Source organism: Adiantum capillus-veneris, chromosome 25, assembly GCF_014529385.1.
Source record: "Adiantum capillus-veneris isolate H3 chromosome 25, ASM1452938v2, whole genome shotgun sequence".
Taxonomy (NCBI): domain Eukaryota; kingdom Viridiplantae; phylum Streptophyta; class Polypodiopsida; order Polypodiales; family Pteridaceae; genus Adiantum; species Adiantum capillus-veneris.
Window position 1 is genome coordinate 90,638,147 of NC_140955.1, and position 7,564 is coordinate 90,645,710.

A 7,564-nucleotide genomic window follows, 5' to 3' on the forward strand; every position below is an offset into this window, starting at 1 on the left:
AATTGCAAAATCATGTAAGACACTGCCCTTGTAATATAATTTTTATTTTTCTTTGTTTTTTTCCGCTTGTAGCTGCTTTGTAGCTTCTGTATACCTCCCCCCCTCCTAGTCTGAGTCCTCCCGGACGACTATGAAGTGTCTGTGGGTGAAGCATTGTAGTTGTTTTGGTCATCAGTTTCCAATGCAATTGTAGAGCGATGATACAACAGTCTTTCCAATAAAGCTGCTCTTTGTTTGATTGAAGGATTGGTGGTCGGGTTTTGGGTTGGTTTTGGCACTTCGATAGTAGAATCAGTAGATGGATTCTTCGTTACCTTGTTGTCTTTTTTCACAATCCAAATCTGCTTCCGCTTTGCTTGTGCTTGCCACAAACTCTTTGCGACCCAAACCTGCTTTGTTCTGTGTGTTGATTTCCTCGCCTTGAAATACCTAGGAGTTTCCGTTGATTGTATTGAAGGGAGTTCCTGTTTACAAATCTTTGGGATCCAAATTTGCTTGCTATAGCTTTGTGCCGTCATGAACTTCTTTGGAATCCAGATCTGTTTCACTGTCCTTGATTGTCTGGAATCACTCTGTTGTCTGGTATTGAAGACTCTGTTTTCCACCTTTGTGTTCTCTGGCACAGCCTTTTTTGGTCTCCATACCAACTTTGACTCCGTTTTTTTCCAAGGTTGAGCTGTTATATTATTGCTTGTCTTCCTTATCCACTGTTGAGAATTCCTCGTCGAAGAGTAATCCGGTTGTATAGAAACTTTTGGTTGCCATTGCTTCTTCTTTTTCTCTGGTTGTTGTTTATCTTTGTCTTTGGATTCGTCCTTTGGAGTTGGCTCTTCTCCTTTGGTGAACTTAACTGATTGACTTTCACCTTCGTATTTGATAAGCACTGAATTAGAACTCCAGTCAATCATTGCATTGTATTGCTTCTGCCATGGTTGTCCTAGCAATAATGGATGTTGTGTAGCTTGGTCTTCAACCACGTAAAACATATGAGGATACACATATTGGTTAATCTGTATATGTAAAACTGTGCATCCGACAGTTTTGATTGAATTCTCAGAGTAACTCTTTAACTCTTGCTTGGCAGTTTGTAGTTTAGTGTCATTTGTCAATTGTCTATACAAACTGAGTGAAAGTAGGTTAGCTTGAGCTCCTGAATCCAATAGTGCTCTGGCTTTGATTTGGTTGGTTCCTACTTTGCATTCAATGATGGGTTCTTCTTTGTCATTATCCATTTCTGTTATACTGACTGCGTTTATTCGTATTGCTCCTTCATTGCGCTGTTTCTGACGCAGTAGTCTTCTTTTCTCCATTCTTTCCTTCGCCTCGGCTTGCGCTTCCTCCTCAATCTTTTTCTTTTTCTGGACACGCAGCTTTTCTTGATGTATTTTGAGAAGCATGTCTTGTGTTAGCGGCAACAGATACTTTTTCACTCTGCATCCACTAATCCAATTGGCATTTCTTCTCCGTCTAATGTAGCAAGCTTGACGGCTCCACTTGGTGATAGATCTTTAATCACCAGAGGTCCCATCCCTCGCTTTTTAAGCTTCTTAGCATGCTGTTTCAGAGTGTAAACTAGGACATAGTCCCCAACTTTAAACTCTTTAGTCCGCACATGCTTATCAAAAAATTCCTTTTGTCGCCTTTTTTGAGCGTAGATGGAAGCTACTGCTTTTAGGCGAAGCTCATCTAGCTTTTCCAGGTCATCTATTCTATCAGAGAGCTCGTGCCCTGTCCACTCTAGATCCTTAGCCACCCTTAAGGTTGAAATCAAGAATTCTATTGGTAAGATAGCATTTAGCCCAAAAACCATGTTATATGGGGTCGTTCCTATTGATGTTTTATATGCTACCCTATATGCCCATAATGTTGAATGCAACTTCTGGTCCCAGTCAGTTCTCGACTCAGATACAATCTTCGTAAGGACCGTGCATATGGTTTTGTTTGTTGCTTCAGCTTGTCCGTTTGCTTGTGGATGATACGGGGCTGATTTCCTATGGATTACCATGAATTCATCTAGAAGGATCTCTATCACTTCATTTATGAAATGTGTGCCTCGATCACTCACAATTTCTATTGGCAATCCATATCGTACAAAGACGTATTCATATAGAAATTGTGCCGTGGTCCTGGCATCTGCTTTTTGAGTTGCCTTTGCTTCGACCCACTTTGTTAGATAGTCTGTAGCCACAATGATGTATTGTGCATGAGTCTTATATGCAGGAGGTGAAATGGGTCCGACATAATCAATCCCCCATTTTGCAAAAGCTCTTGCCCCCATCATTGGTCTAAGCGGCATATCATCTCTTTTAAGTGGTACTTTGGTCCGCTGACAGTCATCACACCGTTTAACGTATTCCTCAGCGTCCATATGTAATGTTGGCCACCATATTCCTGCGGCTAAGACAAGTTTTGCTGTCTTATCACCTGAGAAATGGCCTCCACCTACTCCTCCATGAGCTTGCTCCAGGATTATCACATACTCAGACTCTGATGCGCAAATCCTAAGCTGGTTGTCTTTACCTCTCTTATAGAGTTGATCTCCTATTAAAGCGTAATCTCTAGCTTCTGTCTCTACAGATTTCTGACGAGCTTTTGACGTTCCTTCTGGGAAAGTTCTATTTGTGAGATATTCAACAATATACTGACTCCATTCTGGAGCGATCATTATCTGATATAATGTCGAATACTCGGCTGGCGGTTTTGATGAACATACAATACATACAGTGACATATTCATGTACGCTTTCTTTCATTCCTGGCCAATAGACTCCCAATTGTAACAAATTCCTATATGTGTTCCTTCTTGAACAATGAAATGCACATTCCTGAACATGTGCTTCGCGCAGATATATACTATATTCCTCAGGATTGATGCATAGTCGTAAAACATGATCATTTCCCAATTGATACAACCTTCCTGCAACCAATTGAAGATTCTTGGATTGCTGAATAGCAATATGTTTCAGGTTGTATTCTCTTCTATCGAACTCTCCTCCATAGGTTAATAGGTTAACGACATTTTGAGACCACTCGGTATCATTTCTATGTTGAACAAGTACGCGTCTGGCATGTCGTCATCTACTCCTATAGGGTCTTCTCCATTCGTCAATCGCGAAAGATGATCAGCTCTAAGATGTGTTTTTCCTTCTTTACTACTACCGTGAAGTCGAATTCCAGTAAGATAATGAACCATCTCACTATTCTCCCGGTATTGCATGGTTTATTCACTAGGTAGAGCAAGGCTTGGTGATCCGTAAAAAACACAAACTTGTTGGCTAGAAGATAATGCCGAAATTTCTTCACAGCATAGATCATTCCTAATCCTTCTCGCTCTGTTGTGGTGTAATTCTTCTCTGCATTGTTGAGCTGTCGACTGGCGTAACAGATAGGAAAATCCATGTTTCCTTCTTCTGGCTGAGCCAGAATACATCCTATTGCATATGCCGAAGCATCTATATGCACATGGAATATCTTCTCCCAATCTGGTGATTTCAAGACTGGAGCAGTAATGAGTGCCTCTTTCAATTTCTTGAACGATTCCTCACACTCCTCTGTCCATTCAAAGTTCACTATTAGCCTGTAAAGTGGTTGGCCTATTATAGCGTACATGTAAATGAATCGTCTATAATATCCACAATGTCCCATAAAGCTCTGTACTTGTTTCGCATTGGTTGGTCTAGGCATATCCACTATAACTTTTATCTTCTCTAAATCCGTGGATATTCCGTTTTGTGAGACAATATGTCCCAGAATTCTGCCCTGTCGGACCATAAACACACATTTCTCAGGATTGAGACAAATGCGATATGTCCTACATTTCTCAAATACTTTTCTTAGGTGTTCTAGATGCTCATCTCTCAGTAGAGAATGTACACATAAGTCATCCATGTAGATTTCTAGAAACAGCCTTAAGTATGCTTTGAAAGCATGTGTCATCAGCCTCTGGAAGGTTACGGGAGCATTGGTTAGACCAAAAGGCATAACTCGATAAGCATAAATCCCCCACTCCGTTGCAAAAGCTGTTTTATGTTGATCTTCTGGCGCTATGCTAGCTGGTTATATCCTGAAAAACCATCAAGAAAGGAGTATGTTGTTTTCCCTGATACACGCTCTAGAACATGATCAGTTATCGGCAGGGGATAATGTCCCTGATTGTTGCAGCATTCACTTTCTTTAAGTTGACACACACTCGGAGTTTTCCGTTCTTCTTAGGTACTACCACAATCGGAGATACCCAATCGGTGTGTTCAATCTCGTATATGAATTCAGCTTCCATTAGCTTATCTATCTCTTCCTTGATTCGCTTAGCAAAAGTATCATTATATGTGTATGGTCTCTGTCTGCTAGGCTTTGCGTCTTGTTTCAGTGGGATTGAGTGTTGGCATATCGATGGGTCAACTCCCTTTAAGTCCTTATAAGACCATGCAAACACATCCCTATACTCTCTGAGAAGACTCAAAAGTCTCTCTTCCTCGCCTGGAGACAAATCTGTGGCTATGTAGACCGGTCTAGGTGGCTCACCTGGAGCTGCTAAATCAACTTTTTTTGCATCCTCCGGTCCGTCATAAGATTTGTTCTCCTTCCTCTCTCGAATAGGTGGGGTTAATATCACCTTCCTATTCTCTATTGTGAATTTCCTATAGTGAGAGGGAACATCCATGTTTTCCTTGATTTTGACGTTTTCGTCCTCTCCGCTCTCAATTTCTGTCGTCCAAACTTTCTTCAGAGTTTTCTTGAGCTCTCTGTACTTGTTTCTACGTTCTAACTTGGACTCCGTGTATTCTCTGTTGCGCTTGTTCTTTTCTGATTTTTCTGTCTCAGTTTTCGTTCCATTCTTTTGAACTTGATTTCTTGAGCCTCTTTTGTCTTTTCGTAAGCTCTTTTGATCACTGCCTCTCATTCTTCCAGAAATCTTATCCTTAACACAATCTTCAGCCTTTACTAGCATTAGGAATTGATTTTTTCCTCTTATTCTAGGCATCGGATTGGTTCTAACCCCTTTTGTTTTTTTCTTTGCTCTATAGTGTTTCTGGCGTTGTTTAGTTTGGTTCGAAAAATCATAAAATCGGACATCCATTATAGTTTCTTCGTTTCCGCTTGAATTGTCCGTTGACTCGTTGTCTGCTTCATTTCCCCACTTTGGATGATTGGGAATGTCGTGAAACACCTCTTCTTCATCTTCCTTTTCCAGTGTATCGTTCTTTTCAGTTTCTTTTTCGAGTACAGTTCTCAACATGAAATACAGAACCACGTCGTACCCGTCCTTGTCACAAAATTTCGTTGTGGGACCATCCGGAATTGCACAAACATCTAGGGTTGCTAGAATGTGTGTCCATTCTAATGGTTCAAACGTGTCCTCTGGAAAGGGTTCTCCTACATAAGTTTCGTCTTCGATAGCCCTTTCTAAAACACAATCTTCTCGTTTCAGACTTCCACATTTCGAAGCTCCACACATCCATAACTCCTTGGGTTTACCTAACCAAGCTGGAAATTCGGATCCCGCCAAAGTAGCTGAATCAAACTCCTCCACCGGTGTTCAGTTCACATCTTTGTAGCTATGGTCTTTCAGGTTCACACGTGTAGTGGTTTCCATATTTCTCAAGTATATGTGATCGTAGCCCCAATCTTGGACCATTTTCAACTGTCTCATGAATGGTCTTCCCAATATGATATTATAGTTATTCTCCTTGGCAAAATCGACAATAGCAAAAGTATGTTCGTATTCAATGCCGCAAGAAGTCATTGCGACTTTCTCTAATAAGCCCATAGGTTTCTCCATGTGTCCATCTGCTAATTGGAGTTTCAACCTAGTCTTCCTTATTGCTGGTTTCCCCCATTTTTTTCAGATTTCTTTTGTAGCAATGGCTACTCCTGATCCGCTGTCTAGTATTGCCATCGTCTTCACTCCTTGGAATTCAACTGGTAAGGTTGTATTCCCCTCTTCACCTTCGCAATACTCTCCGACCTTGTTTAAGGGTACAGGCTTAGCGTTCTTTTGTGGCTTGCTCAGCTCCTCTATGCTCTCTTGCAATCTCGATGTTGGATCTTTTATCCCGAATTTCTCCAAGCATTTTCCTACAGTGGTCCACATATGTGGTCTTAGCCGCAAAAGCTCAGCTAGAGTGATAGTGCATGTCACTGGTGTTGACAAAATCTCTATCAATCCGTGCGAGTCCATGACTTTTTCTGATGAGATTTTTCGTGAGGGAAGTGCTCTAATCTCGGATTTTGCTTCATACTCTCCTAAGTATGAAGGTAAGGTTTTCAGTGAATGAGGTTTGCTCTCCATTGTTCTAACAGAGCCCCCATCTCCCCAGTAAGATTGCAGATCCAAGTCCACTTGAGATCCTGCCTCAAATTCCACTATGGGAGGATTCCTGATGTCCTTTTCCCAATTTGTCTGATTAGCTTGGCAACTTAGCTCGTTTGCAAAGTTTGCCTCTCTCACTTGTTTCCAAAATTCATTGTAATCCTCATCTTTTCCGTAACTCCTCTGTATGACTGGATGAAAACTCTCTATCTCCTGATCGGTTGTGTTCAATACTATGCGGTCATCCTTTTGTGTATTTTCAGGCTTTTGTGCACTGGGAGTCTTTTCAGCTACCCGTGAAACGATAGTCTCTTGCTGAATTGGGTTTTCCTTTCCACAATTCATTGTTTCTTTTGGTGGTTCTAATAAGGCTTGTGCAGTCTCGATCATTCTCTGGCACATTTCAAGTCTCTGCTTTTCCAATTCCGCGTTTGGGTATGTCATCCACCTCTGTTCTTGTGTTTGGTTGTTCTTTAACCTAGCTTCGTAAGCTCTCATCAGTGCGTCCAATGGTTCGTGTACTTTGTCGACTAGCACTGATCCCCCTGAGCTTAAGCTCATTGTTTCTTTGATACTCTTTTGTTTCGTTCTTTCCGGGCTCATCTCTCGTTTTCCGTTTTGACTCTCAAGTTTTTCTAATCTAGCTTTAGTTTGCTTTAGTTCCTCAGCTAGAATAGCGTCTTCACGTTCTTTTCTCAACTTCATGCGTGCTTTTCTAGCTTTCCATGTGTTTTTCTGACTCCGCGGTCCTTGACTAACCACGTCAGTCGCTAACTTTCCATTCTCAGGTTCTCTAGTGGTTTTCTTAGCTTGAGCTCTAGTAACAACTTGCGTTGGTATCAGACTTTCATTTTCAGACCCACTGCTGGTAGGAATAGTTTCTAACATATTCAATGTCGTCTTTTGCACTTTGTTTGGATTCTTTGAACAATCCTCAATGAAGTGAGTAACCCCACACTTAGTGCAATAAGCGTTTATTCTAATGATTTCCGTATGTGGGCAAACATTCATCAGATGGTCACCTCCACACTTGTAACAGGGTCCTAGTGCTGGTCTTGGTTCCATTTGATTCGTCCTTTGTGGATAGGATGGTCTTTGTCCTGTTAACCCTCCATGAGCTATGAACATCAATGTTCTTGCGTCCATATTGTATCTCTCTTCATCAGAAGCACTTGTAACTGTTGGTGTTCCAACATTCCCCATCATGCCCCATGGTTCTGGTTGTTTTGGTTCTTCTGGTGGGTAATACACTGTC